Source organism: Tiliqua scincoides, chromosome 1 (genome assembly GCF_035046505.1).
Source record: "Tiliqua scincoides isolate rTilSci1 chromosome 1, rTilSci1.hap2, whole genome shotgun sequence".
Lineage (NCBI taxonomy): Eukaryota > Metazoa > Chordata > Lepidosauria > Squamata > Scincidae > Tiliqua > Tiliqua scincoides.
The window spans coordinates 146033739-146060315 of NC_089821.1; the positions used below are offsets into that span (position 1 = coordinate 146033739).

The 26577-nt window shown below is 43.2% G+C and overlaps 1 pseudogene; it reads right to left on the bottom strand.

Annotated features, from left to right (window-relative positions):
• Positions 1-26577, bottom strand: part of LOC136645985 (interferon-inducible GTPase 5-like) — a 105710-nt pseudogene that overhangs the window by 12693 nt on the left and 66440 nt on the right.

The following is a 26577-nucleotide window of genomic DNA, read 5'->3' on the forward strand; positions in this document are numbered from 1 at the left end:
GGGGGGAAATTAATCACCACAGAAAAGGAGGGAAAAATCCTCCCAGAAACCACAACTGTTTCATCACACCACCAGACCTCTGAAGCTAAACTAAAGGGCTGTTGCAGCCCCTCCAACTCTCTCTCCCAGTGGTGTAGCTAATGAATGTGTAGCCTGGTGAGGAGCTCAAAATGATGCCCCAGAAGTGATATCACAACCAGAAGTGACATCATGCCTGGGCTTTTTAAAAAGTGCAAATTAGGGGAAAAACCTCCCCCCAGAAGCTCACCACCCATTTGCTCTGCCGCTTCACCCCAGCCAGTGGCATAGCTAAGGCATCTACCTGCTACCTGATGCTAATTGGGTAAGAGGCACTTTTTCAAGTGGGTGCTCCTTTTTTTTTTTTTAAGCAGGGGGATAGTAACTGGCCCACCTCACCCCAGCACTGTCTGTTCTAGTGGCTGTCTGCTGGTATTCTTTTGCATCTTTTTAGATTGTGAGCCCTTTTGGAACAGGGAGCCATTTAGTTATTTGATTTTTCTCTGTAAACTGCTTTGTGAACTTTTAGTTGAAAAGTGGTATATAAATACTGTTAATAATAATAATAATAATAATAATAATAATAATAATAATAATAATACCTGGGGTCAAAGAAGATTTTGTAGCCACCACCCCCAACAAAAATCAAATTTAATTAAATAAATAAATAGTGTGCCCCTTATTGGTTAGAAACACTGTGCTGGGGTGAAGAGGGACTGTTATTCTCTCCCTGTTTATAAGAGGAGCACCACTTGAAAGCACCTCTTTACCCAGTTAGCAGGGGTAACTGTATTATGATACATGGAAATGAGAGCTGACTCATATTAACACCTTATTGGTTCAATGCAGTATCATAACAACATGTCATTGGCTTTCACAACAATCAGTCTCATAGGTCCGTTTTGAGTTAAGCAAATCCACTTTGTGTTCCATAAAGGCAGTTGTGTTTTCATGTTCTGCTTAATTGACCATAACTGTTGATAGAATACAGTTATTGCAATGCAGTTTGTTTCATTGCATTCTGCATTAAATTACCTTTCCACTGATATACAACATGATGGTATTATTCATACATACCAAGATTTTCACAATCTTGGCCACTAGTGTCAAGCTCAGCTTGTTGCCTCCCTAAAGCTTGTTGCCCGGTGCAATTGCTACCCCCTGCACCTCCTTAGCTACACCACTAGTCTCTCCATTCTGCACTCTCTCTTTCACCAGCCTGCACTCCACTGATCCTAGCAACAGACGGCCCTTGGAAGCATCCTCACCTCAGGTGCTGATTCCACCCCCTTCTTTTGGGGGACATTGCTGACCCTCACACCACAGCCACATCAGCCAATGGCTAGTGAAGCACAAAGAAGTGGTGTTATGTGTTTTTATTGCAAGATATATTTTTTTTGCATCACTTTCTGTTAAAGTGTTCAGGTAGAGTATACATGAACTAGATGACATAGGTGATATAGTAAAAGCAGATGCACCCCACAGGCATTCCAGAGCTCCTGGAAGGGTGCTGAAGGAAGCTAAGGGGGCATGGAAAACAGCACAAAAACAAATGCAAATGACAGCTGTTTCAATACAATGGGGGCATGCAAAATAGCAAACAAAGCATGCAAATCTAGAATGTCCATGCCAGGTACAGACAGGCATAGTCCAATATTTACTGGGGGGGGGGGAATAGTGGTTTCCCCAAAAAATTCATGTACGTAATATAAGGATTGCCCCCAATACCCTTCCCCCCCCCAGCATTTTCTTAGTGCAGTGGTTTTCAGACTTTTTAGTATTGGGATCCACTTTTAAGAACATAAATGTATTGGGACCCACCGGAACTGATGCCATTAACACCCCCATACAACAAAACCAAATCAAATCCATTAAATTAAAATTTTACAATAAGTTTAAAAAGTTGCTGATACTTTTTTAAACTTCCCAAACATGTCAAGGGCTGCAATCCTAGCCAACTTAGGACCCAATCCTATCCATTTTTCCAGAGCCAGTGCTGCTGTGCCTATGGGGTATGCATTACTTCCTGTGTTGAGGAGGCAGTCTTGGAGGCCTCCTCAAGGTATCAGAACATTTCTTCCCTTACCTCCAGGCTGCATTGCAACTGCACCTATGAATTTCAGACTTTGCTGAATTTCTCTTTGCATGCATGATTTCTCAGGCTCAAACTCTGTACACCTGATTTGAAATACACCTGAAATCAATGAGACTTGCAGCATAATCTTAGGTATGTATACATACTCAAAAGTAAATTTCACTGTTCAGTGAGCTTACTCCCAGGTTAGGAATATAGGTATATAGGAATGCAGCCTTACTTCTGAGTAAACATGGATTGGATTATAATGCTGTGGTTCTATGCACACTTACTTCCTATTAAACTGAATAAGATTTACTTTCAGGTGTACAGACAATAGGTTTTAATCACATGTGTCACAAATCATTTGAGAAAGCCATAGGGAGGCTTGGTTAAGAGTGAAACAGGTATGTGATAGGTGGAAGAAGCTATGGGTGGAGCTAAAGAATATGTATAAATAGGGCAATTCCCCTATCTATGTTCATTGCTGAAGGGTTGTTTAGGGGTGATGGAGTTACTGGCAAGGCAACTAATTTAGGAGGCTTGGGTGTTTTATTTTTGACTTGAGAGTAGGAGAATGGAAGTTTTGAAAAAAAGATAGCTACAAGGGGGTTTTGTAGAAGAGGATTTAACAGAACTAAAAAACTTAGGCAAACCTAAAGCCAACAAAATGGCATGAAAATTGGTAACAAGCTTTAGGGTTTAGCCACTATCTTTTTTTATAGGTAAAAATCCTATCTCTATCTTTTTTCATGGATTCTAATAGTTCTAGTTAGTGATATAAGCAATGTGATATAGAGCTTCATAAATAGCAAGTATGTAGCTCACAGAGATAATTATGTCATGAGAAAAGAGAACTGTCTTCATTTTGTCTCCCTAGGACTTATATTAGCTCTGTGGAATGGTGGGAAGTGTTATGAGGTAAACATGGTTGAATGCAATAGCTGTTTGAACCCCTTCTGTGGGTAAATGAACCTAGAACTTAAAGTAGAGCAATTGGTTTGCATCCAAGATATCCTAGGCTCAATTCCTGACCTCACCTCCTATGAACTTTGGTAGTGGGCCTGGTAAAGACCCCTGCATAGTCTTTCCTAATTGGGAGTAAAGAATGCTAGTCTAGTTTAATTCTGACTAGCTATTAAGATAGCTCTTCTTGACTTACAAACTTTTTGACAAAAGCTTGTTTGGCTGTGAAAAAATAGGCAGATAGCTACTTTTAGCATACAAATACCTCAACTTAAGTGGGGTAGAGTGATATGAAAGAAGCCTGGGCAGGTCAAGGCCACAGGCTCTCTGCATTGGATTAGAAAGTTTATTCTTGAATACCAAAACAAGCTAGAAAAAGCCTGACTCTTTGCCAGTTAGCTGAAATGTATTTCTTGAAAGGTGCAGTTCATGGGCTATGGTGGTTGTGCTCTCTCTACTGCTTTGTAGCAACCTGGCTCTTTCTCCTCTCAATGTAAAAACACTAAATTATAATGCATTCTTATATCCCAGCCTTCCCCAAGGGGTTCAGGGTAGTACATATTTCCCTGTTTTATCTTCTCAACTGTGTGGGGTAGGTTCAGCTGAGAGCTGATGACTGGTCCAAGGTCATTGTGTAAGGTGAATCTTGTGGCTGAGTGGAAAACTTAAATCTCCCAGGCCCTAATTTCACACTAACCCTAACCACTACACCACCTTGGCTGAATTTGTAAGCTTTAGGCTTGGTTTGTGTTGGATTCATTGGAAGATAATATAGTGCTGTCCTATTAATCTATTTAGTTGTCTTGCTAATGCAATGTAACACCTGGGGAAAAATCTCAGAACTGCACACCTGCACTCAATCAGTGCGCACAGGCATTGTGTCCTAAGAGTCATTCATCCTCCACCCCCACTCACAATAAAATGTGAACATCCTGGGTGAAGAGATTAGCACTAATAAATTTCAGGGGGTTCTGATTTTTAAGGGAGAAACTACGCATCTAGGTTGTTTCTTACTCTAGTAGACTCTTTTGCTATCTTTAAAAGATGTCCCTTGCTAGAGCCTTTCCCTTCAAAATTCCAGTTGCTAGTGAGTTAAACCAATGTGAAATTCTATCCTTGCTAACAAAGTTCTGATTCCACTGAATACACACTTTCCAACAAAGAACTTGTCAGCCAGCAGGCCTAAACCAAGCCACCCATCTGTTCTTGAGGGGTGGTGAAGATGAGCTTAGGCAGAAGTGGTCAGTCAAAAACTTGCCTCATCCCATGAACACTAATTTGAAATGTATTATAACTTCAATAGTGAACTTTCTTCATTTACTGTCAGGATATGGGGAAAAGACTTGTATTACAAAAGTGCATGAGTAAGCAGTGTTGGTGTGTAATGCAGGATTGCTGAAAGCACGGAATACTTCACACATGGCTTTTTTTCCTACAAAAGAACACAAATCATCACTGACTTTTCTAGGATTGCAATTTGTCAGCAGTTGGGAATTTGGTGATGACCCCCTACTGGAATAAGCTGCATGTGGTGCAAAGTGGTAGGCTGCAGTACTGCAACTGAGAACTCTCCCCACAATCTGAGTTTGATCCTAGCAACTGGGATCTCAGGTAGCTGGATCAAAGTTGACTCAGCCTTCCATGGTCAGTAAAATGAGTACCCAGCTTGCTGGGGGAAAGTTAACATGACTGGATAAGGCAATGACAAACCACCCTGCTTATAATCTGCTTTGATAGGCTTGCAGAAGTGGTGACACCCCAAGGATCAGTAATGACTCAGTGCTTGTACAAGGAACCTTTCTTTTCCCTGCTGGAGTAGGTGGTAATTTGAAGATGATCCCTTGGTAGAAAGCAGTTCCTCCTGTCCAGTTTCATTTTCCATTCTTAGTAGTTTGCTCTAGGTTGAGGTTAACTGTTGTTTTTTTTCTCCTACCGGAAAAGTCCTTGTACATCAACCCCACTACTTATGAAGAGATTAGAAGGTCTGTATGTAACTTGGAACCAATGAAGGTCAGAATAGCTAGTTCTTGCCTGCCCAGCTCAATTGTGCCTCCATAGAAGCACCAGTAAGGAATGTACTGCACCTCTGCAAAAGCACCAGCACAGCTGTACATAATTGGGAGCTTGTCTACTCCATAGTGAAGGTCTCTGGAATTTAAGTTTATATGAGAGGCAGACACTCCCTTTGAAAGAATTTTTTGCAAGACTTAAGAGTGTTGAAGCAGTTAACCGAACTGCCCTTTCCTCTGTGTGTAGCAAATAGCATGAAATTTAGCAAAACTGTTTATTGGACAGGGAGGTTACCTAGTCAGAAAAGACCAAGAGGGAATGGTGGCAATGCTGCATGCCACTCTGCTCCCCTACATAGGAGCAAAGTATTCTTACCAGAAAGAATATTCTTTGAGGGAAAGTTTGAAATGCTATAAATGCAAATAGCTTCATTTTAGACATTTAACTTGAAGTACCATAAGGCTCCTGGGAATGTTCTCCCTGCCTCTGCTTTCAGAATTGCAAAGCATTTGGGAGAACTGGTTCTTTGGACCTGTAAGGAAAATTTTTGGTAGGTTCTGATGAATTTGCAAATGATCTTAGACTTTTATTCAAGCCAAAGTATTAAGTGTGAATAGTTTTTCTTACAATAATTCTGTAATGTTATCTGCATATTGCAGAAGGAGCAACTGAGGCTGAGAGCACATGACTTGCGCAAGACTGTGTAATAAGATCAAGTCATAGATAAGAGTTGAACCACGGTTGATTCATTGCTCAAACTTTTATTGCATCACACCAGCTTGCAAAATGGTTTCTGATTCTCTAATAGGTAATGCTCCCACTTCCACCAAGTGTATTAAACAATGCATAGACTGACTTCTGAGTAGGCATACCAAGTCTCTCTAATAGTTTCTAGCAAACTGCAAGCCCAATGCATTCTTGGAAGGAAGAGCATTCTTGGATATGCAGGTGTGGTGGCAGTGGCAGCAGCCCAACTCCAGAGACTCCTGAATGAAATTGAGTATTTAGAGAAGCTTTCAATCTGGGTTTTGACTTAGTTTGGGGACTGAAACAACTTTTGGGTTACTCTTGTGACCTCAGATGGGATCTTCTGGGCTGTGTTGGACTCCTTTGCAGCATTCAATACCATCATTTGGGGTAACCTTTCAGAATGCATTAAAAAAATTTCATGCCTGCATTGCATTAAGGGACTTGACAACATCTTCAATGTTAAGACAGGCAGGAGTTCCACCTGGTGCAGACAGGTGAAGGAAACAAGATCATGCTTGGCTATGACCCTTAATATTTTTTGCTGAGAAATTTCATGTAGTTATTTTCTCTCTTCCTCGGGTTGCGCAGTGGTGCCGCTAAGGGGGCAGGCCGCACTGGTTGACATACACAGGGGCGGTGATGCGCAGTAGTGACCAAAATGGCTAAAATCACGGTTTTTAGGAATAATGCCATCATGTTATATACCATTGGGTGTGTAATTTCAGCAGAATGCAATGAAAAAACCTGAGTGAAATATTGCAATTCTATCAAAAGTTAAGGCCAAAATCTTATGTAACAAAAGTACATTTCCTTAATTCAAAATAGATCAATGAGACTGTTTGAAGAACCAATGAGATATAATGACACAGCATGATGTTGTTGTTGTTGTAACCTTTATTGGCATATACATATACATCAAAACAATATACAAATAAAATTCAAAATTTATATAAGATCAGAAGATGGCTCCATAATCCATAAATGCATGACATACACAGGAAAAATCCAATAGTCAATAGTGCCCCCATTAGCTGATCTCATACAGGGCTAAGCTTCCTGTCTCATTTCCCATGTACTTATGACGGTGGCGACAAAACGAGATGTTGATAAGGGTTTCTCCCTTCTCTGCTGACAAAAGTGCTTGTAGCACATCTGCCTCTGCCCATCCCCAGAAGCGCGCTAGGATGGGCATAAGATGTTTCTGACGCTAGGTCTTATGAAAGGGCAGAACAAAATGATATGTTCAACTGACTCCAAATGGTTCAGATCACAAAGACAGAGCCTTGTGGAAAGAGGTATCCCTTTAAACCGGCCCCATAGAAGGGCTGAAGGAAGGACATTACATCTTGCCAGCATGAAGGCTCTTCTTAACTGCAGATTATACAGCTGGGATAAATAAAATGGCATTCTGCCTAACTGGATGGGTACATGAAAGTGCAATGGGGAACAGGAGGTGTTGGCCAAACTTATTAGCTCTTGACATTCAATGTCCATGATTCTCTCCCTGACAACTCTATATGCTGCTGTTTGACACAACGTACCCAGACACTGCAACGCACCCAGACACACCCAGACATCTGCAAGAGGGATCTGAAGGCCTTAGGGATGGACCTCAACAAGTGGGAAACCCTGGCCTCTGAGCGGCCCGCTTGGAGGCAGGCTGTGCAGCATGGCCTTTCCCAGTTTGAAGAGACACTTTGCCAACAGTCTGAGGCTAAGAGGCAAAGAAGGAAGGCCCATAGCCAGGGAGACAGACCAGGGACAGACTGCACTTGCTCCTGGTGTGGAAGGGATTGTCACTCCCGGATTGGCCTTTTCAGCCACACTAGACGCTGTGCCAGAACCACCTTTCAGAGCGCGATACCATAGTCTTTCGAGACTGAAGGTTGCCAATACCTAATACCCAGACACTCAATATCGAGACCAATTAATTTTAACTTGGTGTGTAAAATGGTGATCCCACAAGGCAGGACCGAGTCTGATACCAATTGGAACATCAGATTGTCATTGACCACATTGAAAAGGATACCAAGCTAAAACTTTGCAAATCTTAGCCCTGCCTTTGTGTTCAACCTGATAAGACCTGTCTCAAGGCATAAAACGGAGTAAGGGACACATCTCGGCATGCCTAAAATTTTCCTAAGGAAAATAGATTGAATATGCTCCGTAGCTAGATTTAGTGCCTTGAACCAGACCGGAACACCATATAAAACTTGAGTTAACAGTCTTGGCTTTGAAAACCTCCAGGGCGGCCAGAACATATCTGTTGCCCTGGGTATGATAAAATTGTGCAGTTGCTGACGATGAAAGCTTAGCTAAGTTAAGTACTGAGCTGCGATGGGAAGCCCATGAGTGCCTATAGTGAAATGTAAAACCCAAGTATTTAAACTGGTGGACTTGCTCAATCTTATTACCCTTACAGATCCAGCTGTAAGACTTCCAACTCTTTGGAAAGATCATAACTTTGGACTTGGTATAATTAATCTCCAGCTTGTTGGTTGCTAGATATTCAGCACATTTGTTAAGCAACCTCAAAAGGCCAACACGGGTTAGAGCCATGTCATCTGCATATAAAAGCAGTGGCACCCGAAGGTTGCCCAGCTTAGGACAATGGCTGTTAACATTCTCCAAGGCTGGAGCGAGGTCATTCATAAACAGGTTGAACAGTAGAGGTGCCAGGATGCAACCCTGTTTGACCCCTTTATTGGTAGTTATTTTCTGGGACAAAGTCCCAGATTGGGGACACCGCACCTTACAGGATGTGTTGGTGTACAGAGATCTGATTAGAAGCAAAAGTCTTTTATCTCCCTAGTAAGGTAAGCTTGTTCCAAAGCAATCCTCTATCTATTGAATCAAATGCCCCTTTTAAATCAATAAAGACTACATACAGCCTTGCCTTGGATGCCATAACTTGCTTGTCAATAAGATGCAGGAGGTCAATGGTCGATTTACCTTGCCTGAAACCTGCTTGCTGTGGTCTGAGAATGCAGTGGGAGCTAACCCAGGTCCTGAGCTTATTATATAAGTAACTTGCATAGGTTTTGCTGACAGTTGACAATAAACTGATAGGCCTAAAATTGGCCGGGGAGTCAGGATCACCTTTCTTAAAGACTGGGACAATGATTGCGGTCAACCAATCTTGTGGGATTTGTCCCGTTCTGTTAATTTCAGAGAAAAGAGGAGCTAGTAGTCATGCCCACCAATCAGGATCATTTTTCAGCAATTCAGGGGGTATTGCATCAATTCTAGGAGCCGCCTTACTTTTAAGATGTCCAATTAATTGACTAACCTCTTCTGGTTCCACTGGGGCCCATACAGGAAGCTCAGATTCAGAGAAATCTACACATCCTTCCTGAGGGAGGTTAATATCCAAGAACATTTTTTCAAAGTGTTGTACCCAAAGAGAGAGAGAGAGATTTGGGCTGAAACACCTCCTTCCAGTCTTAGTGAGCCTGTTACAATAGACCAAAAAACTCTGCTATTTTTAGAGAGAATTACTTGTAATAACTTCCCCCGTTGCCCTTGGTAAAACCTCTGTTTCTTCTCCAGTGTTATTTTACCTAGCTGTTTTTTAAGTTCAGAGTACTTAAGCAGGTACCTGGGATTGTTGGATTTTCTAAAATTGCGGTATGTTTCTCTAATTTGCTGCTTCACATCCTTCCATTCATAGTCAAATCCCTCCCTTTTAAATCCCTTTCTCCAGGTGCCCATCAGCCCCATCTTACATCCTAATTCCTGACGAAGCCAGCTCACGAGGGATTCATAAGATCTAATTATAACGGTAGTATCCTCCTCTCTTAAAATATCTGAAAGGTATTTAGTACATTGAGTTCCCATAATTAATTGTTGGAGTTTTGCAGGGGAACTGCTATCCCACCGTATTTTATAGCTATGTTCCACACTATCCTCTAGCCTAGATAAAGTCTCTAATGTGGGGACATATAGGTCCAAAGTCATGATGGTCACTCATGGTATTATCACCTATGTAGAAATCTGTCACATGGGGTCTCAGTCCTATAGGGACCAAAATAAAGTCCACCACACTAGCACCCAGGGCAGAGGCATAGGTAAACTCCCCCGAATATGGAAAGTCTTTTAGACCATTTAGCCATACCTTATCAAGGCTGATGCTAAATTTAGCAAAGTCAATACCAGCAGCATTAAGGTGGCAGTCTTTAGAATGTCTATTGAGCAAGCAGATCGGGGGGAGAGCTGAATCCTCATATATTTTCAATGCCTTATAGAAAACTGGCCTTGAGCTGCCCACCCAGGAGTTCATATCACCCATAATCAGGACCTGAGCTGAGGGATGCAAGCTTTCTATAGTTTCTACATAAGACAAAAGATTGCCCCAGTATAAAGATCGTTGGGTGGAATTAAGGGAAGGGGTTAATTAATAGACGTTAACACAAATTAATTTCATCTCAAACACAAATGTCATTATGGCTTGCACTATGCAGCAGCCCTGCCTTATCTCCAAATGATTTGAATTGAGACATTTTGTGACAAACATAGCTAGGCCTGCTGAAGGGCGTCCCCTAGTACTGACTTGCATGGTTGGACAGGAGTAAGCATTGTAACCAGGAATGTGTATTGAATCCTTCGCCCAAGTTTCCGCAATGCTATAATGTCAAAAGTCTTAAGATAATCTAACAGTTCCTTGTCATGCTTTTTTATGCCCCAACCAGCTATATTGCATGATAGTATTTTCAGAGCATGAGAAGAGGGGGCATGGGCCAGAGGTAGATTATTTAGTCATTTATCATTTTGCATCAGGACCTCAATTTCCAAGGTATCAGAGGACACACATGGAGTAGGAATCGTTCCCTGAGGCACTGAAGTCCGGATTGGGAAGGGAAGGGAATTACTGTAAGATCATCAGTATTGGGACATTGAGCAGATATCTGTGTCGAATAGGTGACAATGTGGTATGTCTCCTCCTGAAGCTCCAAACTGATCCTGGTATCCACTTGGTCATTCTCCGGGTAGTTTGCTATGTTTTGTTGTTTCATTTTTAATGAGTCTCTTCGGGGGCTGGCGTCTCTCACATCATCAGTGTCGTTAATAGATTTTGCTTTAACTTTGTCCGGACGCTCAGTTGTACTTTATTCCCTCCTTAGAAGTTCTTGTGGTGAGCAATCACAATGAACATCAACTGTCCGTAAAACATCACTCCTGCCACTATTCAGACTGGCCAGGGAATTTCCCCAGTTGTTTTGGGGACCATTTACAGAGAGTGACCCTGGAAAGGGGAGGCATCCATGAACAGAGGAGGGAGGCAAACTTCCTCCACCTAAAGGCTCCTGATGGATCCCAGCCTGAGTGGGCAACTTTCAAAGGGGGTCTACTTCTAGGGATGGTGTTTGAAGGTCTTGTAGAGATGAGCTCTTTGAAGATGCAGGAGAACATTGGGTCAATATAATGTCTGTTAATTCCTGCCAGACCATTTCAATTTTTTGACCATCTGTAGTTGGTTTTGTCGAGGGAGAACTCTGTACGCCTCCAGAGCCTCCCCGATTAGCATGTCCACATCCAGCTGGAGTAGTAAGTCCATGGACTAGGAGCTTGTATCACCGCTGCGAGAGTAAAGAAATATTTTATTTTTTCTGTTCTAACTCTCCCAACACTCAATTTTAGTGGATGTCCCCTGGTTCTGGTGTTATGTGAGAGTGTAAAGAGCATCTCTCTGTCCACTCTGCACTCTGTCCATCCCCTGCATAATTTTGTATGTCTCAATCATGTCCCCCCTCAGGCGCCTCTTTTCTAGGCTGAAGAGGCCCAAACGCCTTTCCTCATAAGCCCAGTAATCATCTTAGTTGCTCTCTTTTGCACCTTTTCCATTTCCACTATGTCCTTTTCGAGATGTGGCGACCAGAACTGGACACAATATTCCAGGCGTGGCCTTACCATAGATTTGTACAACGGCATTATAATATTAGTGATTTTGTTCTCAATACCTTTTCTAATGACCCCAAGCATAGAATTGGCCTACACTGCCGCCGCATATTGGGTCAACACTTTCATCAACCTGTCCACCACCACCCCAAGATCTCTCTCCTGATCTGTCACAGAACCCATTAGCCAATATGTGAAGTCTTGATTTTTTGCCCCAATGTGCATGACTTTACACTTACTGACATTGAAGCGCATCTGCCATTTTGCTGCCCATTCTGCCAGTTTGGAGAGATCCTTCTGGAGTTCCTCACAATCACTTCTGGTCTTCACCACTTGGAAAAGTTTGGTGTTGTCTGCAAACTTAGCAACCTCACTGCTCAACGCTGTCTCCAGGTCATTTATGAAGAGGTTGAAAAGCAGCGGTCCCAGGAGAGATCCTTGGGGCACACCGCTTTTCACTTCTCTCCATTGTGAAATTTGCCCATTGACACCCACTCTCTTTTTCCTGGTCTTCAACCAGTTTTCAATCCATGAGAGGACCTGTCCTCTACTTCCCTGAATTTAATTTAATTTCTCTGCCATCTCTTAAGTCTCCTTTTATTTCCCCTTTCCCTCCCTCACCATTCAGAGGGCCAACTGCCTCTCTGGCGGGTTTCCTGCTTCTAACATATTTGAAGAAGCTTTTATTATTCCCCTTAATGCTGCTAGCCATGCATTCCTCAGGGTCTCTCTTGGCCTCCTATATCACCTTCTTACATTTCTTTTGCCACAGTTTATGTTCCTTTTTATTCTCCTCATTAGGGCAAGGCTTCCATTTAAGGAAGGAAGCTTCCTTGCCCTTCACAGCCTCTCTAACTTGGCTCATTAGCCATGTGGGCACCCTCCTGGATTTAGTAGAGCCCTTCTTTCTTCGTGGTATACACCTCTTCTGGGCCTCTGTTACTGTTTTAAGCAGCCTCCATGCACTCTGGAGAGATTGGACTCTTTTTACCTTCCCTTTCAACCTCCTTCTAACCAGCCCCCTCATTTGAGGAAAGTCCGCTCGTCAGAAGTCAAGGGTTTTTGTGAGAGATTCGCCTGGTATTCTTCCCTCGACGTGCATGTCGAAACAGATCGCAGCATGATCACTGTTCCCCAATGGCTCAGCAACATTGACATCTCTAACCAGGTCCTGAGTACCGCACAATATTAAATCCAGAGTCACCTGTCCTCTGGTGGGCTCCATGACTAGCTGCCCTAAGGCACAGTCATTTAGCATGTCAAGGAATCCGGTCTCCTTTTCGTGACCAGAACACAAATTGATCCAGTCAATATGAGGATAATTGAAGTTCCCCCATGATTACAACCCTGTCCCTCCTTGTCACCTCCCTGATCTGTTTCCTCATTTCAAGGTCCCCATCCGATTTCTGGTCTGGAGGACAATAGTACACCCCCAGTATTACATCGCTCCTCAGGCCTGGTAATTTAACCCACAGCGATTCTACGGTGGAGTCGGACCCACCTTCAATCTCTACTTTGCTGGATTCTATTCCTTCCTTAAAGTAAACAGCCACCCCACCTCCAACGCTCCTCCCTGTCCCTCCCGTAGAGTTTATAGCCCAGGATTGTGGCATCCCACTGATTCTCCACATTCCACCAGGTTTCCGTTATGCCCACTATGTCAATGTTTGCCCTTGTCACCAGACATTCCAGTTCTCCCATCTTTGCTCGGAGACTTCAGGCATTTGCATAAAAGCATTTGTACATGGAATGCCCCAGGATGGGCTGCTTCTTTGCTCTTTTGTCTCCTCATCCTCTCATTGTGCCAAACCGTCTATCACATCCCATCACGCTACCTTTCCCAATTTCTTCTCCTACTCTGCCTTTGTCTTGTTGTTCTCTAACCTCCCCATCCTCGTCCCATAGGGATGAGGAGTCCTGAACCGGATGCCCCTCAGCTCCTGTTGGCTCTCCCCCAGGGATCAGTTTAAAAGCTGCTCTGCCACCTTTTTAATGTTATGTGCCAGCAGTCTGGTTCCATTCTGGTTCAAGTGAAGCTCGTCCCTCTTGTACAGGCCCCGCTTGTTCCAAAACTTTCCCCATTGCCTAACAAATCTAAACCTCTTCTCCCTACACCACCATCTCATCCATGCATTGAGACCCCTGATCTCTGCCTGCCTAGCTGGCCCTGCGCATGAAACAGGTAGTACTTCAGAGAACGCTACCTTTGGAGGTCCTGGCTTTCAGCTTCCTACCTAATAGCCTAAATTTGGCCTCCAGGACTTCCCGACTACACTTGCCCACATCGTTGGTGCCGACATGCACCACAACCGCTACCTGCTCCCCAGCACTGTCTACCAGTTTGTCTAGATGAGAAGTGATGTCCGCAGCCTTTGCACCAGGCAGGCAAGTCTCCATGCGGTCCTCATATCCATTGCAAACCCCCCTCTGTTTCTAATAATCAAATCCCCCACTACAAGAAGCCCCCAACCCCCCTCCCGCCGAGGAGTATCCTGAATGCGTTCAGATAAGGGCCCATCCCCTGGAGAAGGGGTCCCCCCTAGGGGATTTTTTTCCCTCCTCTCCAGGATATCGACTTCCCACCCGGGCAGCTGAGGAGCTGCACACCTGAGGTTGGGACGAAGCCTGATCGTCCCCGGAAGTCTCCCCATGGTCCTCCTCTGTCTGCCTCTGCTTCTCCAGGTCGACCACCAAGGCTTCAAGGGAGCGGATGCGTTCCCTGAGACCCTGGAACTCCTTGCACCGAGGACACACCCATGACTTATGCCCCATATAGTCATACTTGTTACACTCAATGCAAAACACTGGATAGCCCCTGCCCTGCTGCTGGCTGTCTGACTACATAGCTTTTTTTGTTTTATTTAGGGGTACTTAAAAAACCCTACACTGTTTGCTGCCCTCTTCTCAAGGGAAGAGAAGGGTGGTGTCTGGGGCCCTGGCTTCCTCGCCCTGCTGCTGAACTCACCCAGATGCTAAACTCATGGTGCCTTACCTGGCACTTTGTTCCCAGAGGCGCTTGGTGTCCCAGAGGCCATGCGTGCTTCTGCAGAGAGGCTCACGCGGTGGCAGGCATTAGCTTTATGCCCCTAGCTAGCTCCTCCTCCCTCCCTCCTTGCTGATTGAAAGGGGGGCTGGTCTTCCCAGGTGAGATTACACATGAATCCTGCTGTCTAACGTCTGAACATTTATGGCACAGTTTTTACAAGGCCACAGTGGTTGGAAAGGGGTTCAAGACTTTTGATTATTTTGGGGTGGTCTGATGTGTGCTCTTAACAAAGGATTCAAGCTGGTGAAGTTGTAATGGTGGGTTTCCTCACCAGCCTTGGGTTTATAAAAGTGATGGAGTATTTGTTGTTCCGCCCCTCAAAAGTGCATCCCTATGCTGCAGCAGTTTCTTTTCACTTGAGTTTATAAATTCTCTTAGTGCCAAAAATTTGCCAGGCTATCCCACTGGTCTGACATATTAAGATATTGGCCTGCTTTTGGGGGTGGTGGTGGTGGTTAATCAACAAACATGTGAGCTCTAGCTATTCCTCATTGCATCCTGCACCTTAAAAGGATGCACTTAATTATTCCACCCCAATCTGCCTTTCCCAGAAGACTAGATTCTTATGCAAAACTGGTAGTGTGCCACCACTGCCCTGTTATCATCATCTTTGAACTCAGCCCAGGGCAATCAGCTAAACTGCTTAGCTTTGAAATTTTGTTTTGCCAATATGGCTGAATTTGGTCTGGGGTTCCAAATTAGCTAGGCACATGCTGATTCTGGTTCATCCAAGCACTACTCCTTGTGCAAATGTAACTTAGTTTACAAGTACTCCTGCATTGTCCATGGGGGTTCAGTTCAGGAACCCCCACGGTTGAGAAAATCTGTGGCTGTTGGAGCCCAGCTGGAAATTGCTAAAAAAATGTAGTTTATAGAAATGATGTAATTTATACACAAATTGTGTAATGTTATACAAATTACATACAATATGCTGTGCTGGAGAATGCCTTACAGAAACTCTGTAATAGCTACAGAAATAGCCTTGGAGGCATGAGCGTAGCCCACAATTGCTTAAATAGCTACTGCGCTCTATGGAGTACCCAAGGAGACAGGCTGCAGCTCTTAAAATAGCCTAAGAGACACGGAAAGACAGCCTGCAGTTCTGTAAATAGCTCTAAAAACATGGCATTTAAGTAAGACACATGGTTTAACACTGTGCAAATGGCATTTTTAATAAATATACTGTACCTATAAAGGATAAATGTAAATACTGTGTAAATGTACAGTAAATATAAATAAATAACATTGGCTGTATAAATGTAAATAAACACGTACAGTACTTACATGAATTATAAAACTATAAAATACTTTATATAAACTATTCTCATTTATACCATTTTTTTACATTTATAAACTATAACTCCTATACAATCACTGTGCTGCTGTAAGTATTAACACTTTACTGTACAGTTGGTATCTCATCACTCATACATTTATCCAATGAGCTGCAACCTCGCATGTCATGTAAGGCGTTGCCACTGGTTTTAGGTGAGGGTTGTGGGCATGTGAATGCTGAGGGCTTCGGGCTTGAGGTTGAAGTCAAAGGCTGAGATTGTCCAAACTTTGAAGGTCCAAACTCTGTGCTTGCAGTTTGTACTTTGGGGGGGGGGGGGAAACATTGTTATGGGAAGCTGCTCCTTCTTTAACTTCATCAAACATGTCCTGTAGCAGTTGTAGGCAGGTTGTAATGACCTGAGTTATATGTATAGCATATTCCATGGAAGGGTCATACTCTGGGATTTTGTCCTTTACCTGTTGTGCCTGCTGGAAAATTTCTGCTAATTTTGTATGTGTTCAAACACCTGCAGATGGCTCAGCCTTTTCCAGTTCTGCACCCTCTTCCTCTTGGACTACCATGGGTGTTATCTGCAGATGCAACAACCACAGATAACGCAGGCATACAGTATTAAGAGTAAGATAGTAATGACAGCAAAAAGCCCTCAATGGGGGAAAAGGCACATCAAAGAGAACACACAATATAATGAAAACAAGAGGCTATATAATAAACTTAACTTTAAAATACTTAGCTCTAAGTTGGATCCATGAAACAATCTTCAAGTTATAGGTTAGCAGCAGAACCTGATGTCTCCACTGTTGAGTCATGCTTACTTCCACTTGTTCTCCCACCTACTCCCACTGCCCAAGGTTGGTCAGCCTGGAACAGTTCCCGGGGAGTGTGTGTGTGTGTAGCAGATGTGGCTGCAAAGCTTGCGTCGGCGAGGAGGAGCACACAGCAGATAGCAGCGTCCATTCAAACTTATATTTACAGGTACATAGTATTCAAAAAGAAAGCAACAAGCGTGGGTTCCAACGCAGGGAACCAGAGTTACCCACTCTCAGAAAGCATGGAGCATAGCAACAGAGTGCTCCGCCTCCAGCCATCCAACAACCCCCCTCTTTGACCAGTGGTGGCTGCTCTGTTTTTATTCCACTGCTAGCCAATGGGTGCCTGTGTGAGGGTAGGCCAATGGGTGGCCAATGGGTAGGCCAATGGGTGAGGGTGTGAGGGTAGGCTTGGGCTAATTAGCCTCACCCGATTCCAGCTGCGACTGCAGTCACTCAGCAGGCAAACGCTTTGCACCTGCTGAGTGACTCAGCACAGGCTTTAGCTGCCTCTGCTAGGGCCTGCCTTTGATAGGCCCTCTGTCAAAACCAGACCGGGGTTCTCCTCCAAGAGAGAGGGTTTTTGGGTTTTGTGCATAAGCACGCTTTTATGATACATGCATGTTTCATATCACATATACAAATATTTATCACATATACATATTGTGTGGCAATTACATGGTTGGTTAGATAATATACATTGCTGGTCCATATGTGACAATATTACGGTTTACATTCTATCACCATTCCTAAGTCTTCCACCATCTGGTGGTGTCTGGTTGCTCCCAGTGGCTTGGTCATGCCATCTGCAACCATTTCTTCGGAGAGGAAGTATTGGAGTTTGATAAGGCCTTTGCTTATCACATCTTTTACGTTGGCATACCTGATGCCGATGTGTTTGGTCCTGGCCTTCAGTCTATCAGTGGTGGCGAGGACGATACAAGCTTGGTTATCCTCGTGCACCAGGATAGGCTGTGGGCTGTCTCGGCCTAAGTCCCTAACCAACTGGGCGTACCACGTTAGCTCTAGGCATAATTGCGATAAGGCCCGGTATTCCACTTCTGCACTAGACATCGATACATACGTTTGTTTGGTGGAAGCCCAACCCACCAAAACACCTGCAAATTTGATAAGCAGCCCTGTGGTAGATTTTCTAGTTTGAGCATCTGCTCCCCAGTCTGCATCCACATAAGCAGACAATGTCAATGTTTCTTTTGGCTCGATTTTCAGGCTGTAGTGGCTAGTATCCTTCAAGTATCTTATGACCCTTTTGACTGCAGACCAATGGGCCTGTGGTGGGTCTGATGCAGATCGACTAAGTTCACAGCATAAGCTATAGCGGGGCATGACCATTGGGCGAGATATAATAAAGAGCCAGTAGGGGATTGATACAGGTATTTCTTGATTTGGGGGCTGTTACTGTAATCTCCCTTGAGGAAATCAGTGGCCATAGGGGTCTTGGCCCCTTTACACTGTTCCATGTTAAAGGTTTTAAGTACTTGCATTATTTTGTTTTTCTGATGCCGCAGGTACCCACCTGTTGGCATTTGTTCAGTTTGCACCCCAAGATACTGTTGCACATCACCTAGTTCTTTAAGAGTGAAGTGCTTTTTCATCTCTTGTATTATTTGGTCCCCTCGGTTCTCATCCTTTGCCATAATTAAAATATCATCTACATAAACAAGCACAAAGGCATTTGTGTGGTCTTTGTATATACAGGGGTCAGATTTGAAAGGATTGAAATCCATTTTTCCTAGGGCATTATCCAGACAGACATTCCATTCATGTGCTGCCTGTTTTAAACAGTACAGTGCCCTCCGTAGTTTCCATACTTCCCCGGGTACACCACTTTCAAAACAAGGAGCGATTTTCAAATAAATATTTTGCAGGGGCGAATTCAAGAATGCAGTATCGATATCAAGATGTTTGACATGGTACCCTTGACTAGCAGCCAATGTCAAACATAATCTTATACTCTGGCTTCGCAATGTAGGTGCAAACGTCTCATCGTAATTTGTAGATGTTTGCGCACATCTCTTTTTTTATTTAGGATATGGGTACAGGAAAAATAAAAAATACATATGTTAAAGGTAATACAAAGGGAAAAACACTATGGAATCGCAGAACTGTAGCTAATACGTATTTTGCTTCTATAATTTTCATCACTTAAATAGTTCATAATCGTATATCCAACCACTCATATAACGAGTTCCATAATTGCTGCATTCTCTCCATCCCGCCATCCCTCAGTCTTTCCGTCAAAACATCCATTTCATTAATTTCATACAGTTTCTTGATCCACATCTCTATAGTGGGAATTTCTGAATTCTTCCACATCCTAGCATAAATTAATCTTGCTGCAATAATTACATATAGCAAAATATGTCTGAAATCATTATTATAGCTTTCAGTGAAAATGTTCAATAAAAACAATTCTGGTTCGAAAGGTATAAAACAATTAAAAATAGTTTGGATATTTCTATGTATTTTTTTCCAAAATTCTTTTGCCTTAGGGCAAAGCCACCACATGTGATAAAAAAAAATGTTTGCGCACATCTCTGGGCTACTAGCCTTGCTTTGCACATTGTCAGACCTCCGACTGAAGCCCTTTTTAATTTGAATACCCATCTAGAGCCTATCACTTTCTCTCCAGCGGGTAGCAGCACTCTGCTGAACACTCCTTTTTTACAAAGTACAGCATACTCTCATTTCATTGTTTGTTGCCACAAGTCCTGCTCGGGTTTTGGCAACAGCAACAGCTCATTATAACTTTGGGGTTCGGTCATCACAGTACACAATTGCACATCATTTGCACCTGGGATAAACCTCTGAAGAGCTTTCCCTTTGGTTGCTCTTTTGGAACGCCTTAGCACTGGCGATTCTGCTTTGATCTGCAAAGGAATTTCTTTTTCCTCCTCCTCACTTAGAGGTTCCCATTCACTCTCAGAAGGAGGTGACTCCTTATCAGCCTGTCTCTGTAACAACTCTCCAGGCCGTATTTCTGGCAAAGACACATAACTCTCCTTAACCCTTTGCCATCCTTGCTCAGTGAACGATGTTGAACGTGAACATATTAACTTATTGTGTTGATCTGCAAATCTGCAACTCTTTGCTGCTTGTTGGTAGCCTAAAAAGATTAAACGCTGCGCTCTGTTTTGTCCTTTACATCTTAATTTTGCCTGCATATGGGTCCAGGCAAAACAGCCAAAAGTTCTTAAGTGTGCTAGGTTAGGTTTTTGGTTGTGAAGCCGTTCATAGGGTAATTTATCTATGGCCAAGTTGCAGAGCCTATTTGTTAGGTAATTAGCTGTCTGGATTGCTTCAGCCCAGTATTGCTTACCAAGCCCTGAGTCTCTTAGTAAACAACACATTTTCTGCTGAAGGAGTCCATTCCTCCTTTCACACAGCCCATTTTAAGCCGGCACGGCGACATTAATCAATCTGTGCCTTATTCCTTTATTTTTAAGCCACTTTTCAAGACGTTCTGAACAGAATTCACCTCCTTGGTCTGTTTGAAGCTGAGACAATTTATGTGGATGGAAACGTCTTTCGATATGTTTTACCCAGTCTGTCAGGACTTTAAAGATTTGACTCTTTGATTTAATAGGAAAACAATAGCTAAAATGTGAATAATGGCCTATTATAACTAAAGCATAACGTGCGCCCCCCGTGGGTTGGTGGCATGGGGCCGATTAAATCAGCACAACATAATTCAAACGGGTGTGTGGTTTCCCTATTGCTTTGCTTGCATACTGGAGCGGCACGGCTTTTTTCCCTTTTTCAAACAGCAATCTAGATAATTGGAGCATTTGTTTACCTTTAAACCTTGTGAACATGCAACGGTTTTAGCAATCATGCGATAACTAGTATGTCCAAAACGGTGATGTAGCAAATGTACACAATCTTGATGTTCACAGGCATTTTCAAATATTGATTTAACAGAGCTCTGAGTCAGGGTAGTGTCCAACTGGTACAGCCCTCGTAATTGAGTGCCTTGGGCACACACCTGCTCACCCTTGCGTATCACACATTTAACATCTTTAAACAGAACATTATACCCTTGCTTAGTTAGTGCAGATACACTTAAGAGGTTGTGTTTCAGATGGGGGACGAACGCCTCTTCCAGCCATTCAGTGAACCCATGTAATTTCACCTCTCCTTCCCCTTTGATTGGGGAGGACAAGCCGTTTACTAAGCTGACTGAGGCTTTCGCCGCTGGCCTCAAGGACGCAAACAGCATTCTTTCACAGGCTACGTGTTGGCTTGCTCCAGAATCAACAAGCCAGTCAGTGCAATCATTTCCATCAACTGTGTCGACCGCGGACACGTGCGCTGGTCGATAGCACTTCTTTCGCCTTGTAGGCTTCCTCCCAGGTGTCATGGAGCCGCGGGGGTGGCAGGAATGTTGTAGATGAGACTCTGAGCCACATTTAAAACATCTTCCCACTACAAGAACGCCTGGAGCTTCCTCCACATTGTTTTGTCTAGCCGTTGCAGCAGGCGCTGTGGGAGTATGGGCATTGTTGTTGGCAACCTTCAGTCTCGAAAGACTATGGTATCGCGCTCTGTGTCAGCTGTGGCCGCAAAGCTTGCATCGGCAAGGAGAAGCACACAGCAGACAGCAGCGTCCGTTCAAACTTATATTTACAGGTACATAGTATTCAAAAAGAAAACAACAAGCATGGGTTCCAACGCAGGGAACCAGAGTTACCCACTCTCACAAAGCGTGGAGCATAGCGACAGAGTGCTCCGCCTTCAGCCATCCAACGAGCCCCCTCTTTGACCAGTGGTGGCTGCTCTGTTTTTATTCCACTGCTGGCCAGTGGGTGCCTGTGCGAGGGTAGGCTTGGGCTAATGAGCCCCACCCATTTCTAGCTGCGACTGCAGTCACTCAGCAGGCAAACGCACTCAGGCTTTAGCTGCCTCTGCTGGGGCCTGCCTTTGATAGGCCCTCTGTAGCAAAACCAGACTGGGGTTTTCCTCCAAGAACTCCCCTCAAGGAGATAGGGCACAGCAGCCCTATCTGACAGCAACCCTCCAGGAAAGCAGAACTGCGGAAGGCAAAATGGTTTCACTTCTCTTTTTATACTTTTCTAATTTTTACCAAAAAAAGACGATAACTGTCCGCTTCTGTACAAGTTGGCACATAATCAATCCTGGTATCCAGCTTAGAAAAATTTGCCTTGTTATGAGCTATTAAAAATATCAGGATCTCCTAATCTTCACATCTCCCTTTTCCTGATTGTCCCATCTCTGTCAGCTCTCATCTCTGGATGTTTTCTCTTGTGCCAAGAGAACCTGCAACATAAGTACAGGCGTGCGTTGCTTAATGGTCATCAGCTTAACCACAGACCACCTATATGAGGGTGATCAAAGCACTGTGTAGACAGATTCCCTAAAACTTGCAACTTCTCAGCTTTTGAAGTTACTTTGGACATCTTTCCTTGGAGTTAGCCATTAATCCAGTTTCTCACCACTGATCAGAGTCCAGAAGGGCATCCCCTGCTAGGATCTTTGTAGGGCCATCAATGTGAATCTATATCACACAGCCCGTCTTAATTTCCCCTTTGTTGATTCTAAATTTCTCTTATCATTGCTCCCTCCTATTTCTCTTAAAACACTTTCCTTAACCTATTTTTGCAATTAGTCTTCTACCATCTCTCACAACTTTTTCCCAAATGGTTTTGACTTCAAACTCTTGACTTCTGAGAGAGCTAGTTTTGCGCTATATATGATGAAAATCATGAAATGTAACAGTCATGGTGTTTCAAATATACTCACAGTAACAAGCTGACTAGCCTGGGGGTGGGGTGGGGGAGACCATTAAATTCAAATGGTCACAAGCTGCCCCTGAGCATCTGTATACCCATCAACAAAATAGGGGCCTACTTAATTATCACCTTTTGTGTCATGCCTATTTTATCTCTATTGCTTCTTTATATTCAAAATAGAAAAACCACTGTATTGCAGGGATGGAGTACCTCATTGTTCACCTGTGGTAGTTATGTGAAGAGAAGAGCGATTTCTATGTATGGTCATCTATCTAAACATGGGCTAGGAATTGAAAAGGGTCTCTTCCCAGCATCCCCTGTAGTCATGGCCATGATTTCTTCCCTATTCAAGATGCAGAACTTTTTCTCAATATTTTTACATCCTGATAGTAATATGCAAACCGTCTTGGAGATCAAAAGTGCTGTTTTGATTCTCCCCAAACCATCAAACTTTCTCTCAGCTGGCCTCATGGTACCGGCCCCATAGTCCTTTATGCTAGGCTAGGTTCCACATAGTTCCAGTTTTCTGCTGTGTTAAAATGTGTATTTGGGGGGGGGGGCTCTATCTTATTGTCAGACACCTTGTCTTGCCACTTGTGAAGTCTACTTCTGTCTTTCCACCAACAGCTGCTTAATGATAAGCTGTCATACCCCTTGGCATTATGACTAGAGAATGTGGGGCTCTTGAATTTTTGGTTGAACCTTTTAATGAAGACAACGAGGACACTGAACCTTTTAATATCCTGTCTGGTAGATGGCACAAAGCTGTGTCCAGTGCTAATTTTCAAAAGGAAAACCATGCCAAAGAACTTAAATTCCAGCCAGGGTGATTGTACTTGTCTGTCCTAAAGGCTGGACGAATGAAGAGAGTACTAAATGGTCACTGCGTGATGTGTGGAGTAGGCAACCAGGCGTGGGGCTAAAAAAAACGACTGTCACTATTGGTGTGGGATCAGTTCTGAGCACATAATAGAGGAAGTAAAGAAAGAAGCAAAAAAAAAATTTAACTTTATTAGAGAATGTTTCACATTTATAAACAAGAACAACCGAGTAGAAAATACAAAGTCCTGAAACAGAGTTACATACATTGGAAAAATGTTGGTGATCACAAGCACAGAGTATTCAGGCATAGTATGCAAGTCCATTTCAGGGAGTTACAATTGGTGGGTTTAGAGTTCATAAGTCACTAAGTCCAAGGCTAGAGAGCGAGATGTGCCTAGTCTCGTCTTGCACATGGCCAGCTATGCCATGTCAGGCTTCTTCCGCCGATCTGATCATGGATCCTGGGTCCAGGGGGTCCTCTGTGAGTGGTCTCCACAGTCGCTGCTGGTGTGTCTGGCTTCTGGGTGGGTTTGTTCTAGGCATGCATTACAACAATGGGACACAGATCAGAGCACAAGGTGACATACAATAATAATAAACTTTATTTATATCCCGCCCTTCTCCCTAAAAGGGACCCAGGGCGGCTAACAACATGTAAAAAACATTTAAAAAACATAAATTAGTACAAATAGCAGATAAAAAACATATTAAAAACACATTAACAGAGACCATAAAAACAGTAGTCAGATTAAAAGAATAAAAAGAGCACAAAAGAGTAAGTCACAGAGGAATCAGGCCTGTAAAAAACTAAAAGATGTATAAAAAAAGTTAAGAAGGCCAAAAAATCAGAAGGCTTGTATAAACAGCAGTGTCTTCAGGCCTCGCCGAAAACTCTCAAGAGAGGGAACCATTCTCAAGTCAAGGGGAATGGAGTTCCATAATACAAGGCAATAAGAGGTGAAGGGGAAGAGAATAAAGCAGAAAGATGGCATATGTCAGTCCTTCTCTGACAGCGTGTATAAGCAGGTACAGTATTGCTCAGGTGGCATATAGTCCGAGGTTAGAGGTGGGCAAGGCCCACCTCCTCGCTGCTACATTAGCAGTTATTCCAGGTAGCCTCACATCAGTTCTCCAGCCAATGGATGTCTGCCTGATCAAGCCATTCAAAGACCGAATGCGCACTATGTGGAGGGACTGGTTGTGCTCTGGTCAAACTTAGTTGTCCAAAGGAGGAAACATGATGAAACCAGACATTGATTTGGTTGTTAAATGGGTAAAGGATCCTTGGGATGCAATTCCACCAGAAATGGTGGTGAAAGGCATTCCTAAAATGTGGGATCAGCAATGCTATGAATGGCACAGAAGATGATGCCATCTATGAGGGCACAGATGAATCAGCATCTGACACTGATTCAATTGATGGTGACAGAGGACATTTATGTTGATGATGCCACTGAAGAACAGTTCCAGCAGTTATGTGGACATTCTGATGAGAACAAGTCAGACTTTGAAGACTGAGAAACCAGCACGTTAAATAGCACTCTTGAAGTGTTGTGTTATATGTTACAGTTATGTGTTAAATGTAGAGCCTCATACCAGGCACCTTAAAGATTTGGTTACTGTAATGGTTCCACCAGTATGTTTACAGTGCACTTGGTATTCTGGTTAGTGTTTCCAAAAAGGTTGTGAAGATAAACTTTATTTATACCCCGCCCTTCTCCCCAAAGGGACCCAGGGCGGCTTACACCAGGTTAAAAGCAGATTAAAAACATAGTATTAAAAAACAGATAAAAACATTAACATATTAACAAATATCATAAAAACAGTAATCAGACAAAAAATCAGGTAAAAGGAGCATAGAGCAGCAGATCATAGGAATCAGGCCTGTAAAAAATACTAAGAGATGTAGAAAAGATGTTTAAAAAGATGTTGACCAGAATTTTTAAAAGTTACTGAATAAATTGTATCTTATGACCTTTTTCTTTATCAAAAATAGACTGTACGTTTTTAGATAACAATTACTGGTAATTCATATTTCAGGATCTGGCCATGGGTAAAATTGGACAAAATTATAGACACTCTCCTAAACTTTACCCTCCAAATTATCTGAGGATTATATCAAATTCCATGATTTTGGAACCCTGCTGTTGTCTTATCTGTGAGATCGACTTATACTTAAGTGTCTACGGGAGTTTACGATTGGGGCACCTTTGCCACACCCAGTGCACATTGAAGTTCCAAACAAATGGCAGCAAAACTTATAGTTGCGCATATGGGTATAAGCACTTCCGCATAGAGTGCAGTAACTTTTACTACCAAAGAAGCCTTTCACATTTAGAATCCCGTAATAATCATCATCGTGCAGTGGCTGCAAGAAGGACTACTGACATAAAGGGAACCTAATTCTAAAAATATTCTAGCCTTTATCACCATGTATGACCACCCTGATATTAATCTGTAAATGCCTTTAAAGGCTGCTGCATCTGTTAACAGTTTTCTCTCAGGTGCAATCCCAAGCTCTTGTGTCCTGTATTAACTGTGTCGGTTTTCCCTGCTGCTAGAACTGCTAAAAGGCTTCCCCCAAAACATATCGTCATCTACACTGTTGAGATCCGCTAAATAGTCTTTAAATGTGTGTTCTGACTAAAGTGTACTGCTCACCATGCAATGGCCACCCCCCCCCCCTTGATTTCTATTACAGCTACAACCAAATGCAATGTGCCATCAAGATGAATTTTTGGCATTGCTCTGTATCAGGTTTGCAATATTGTTCATAACCTCTGTAGCTGTCAGAGCTCTCCCGTGCCTTCTCACAGAAAAGTAGATCATTTTGCCGCCCCCCCCCCCCGATCTAGGTGCATTTGAACTAAATCACCATCTTGTAGCTGGCCATTTATCCAATCCAGAAGTTCTTGGATGGAATTGTTAATAGCTTCTTGCACCAGCAGGGGATGATTGAGTTGCTCCAACTTTCAAAACCAGAAGGAGAATTGGAAATTTTGGAAAACTGGGAGATGGGGAGCCTGCCACTCCCCATTGGTTCAAGCTTTCAAGATAAGACTCGGGGACTGCTGCTTTAGAGTCAGGTGATGCAGGGGCCTCTGTTTCAGAATCATAACCAT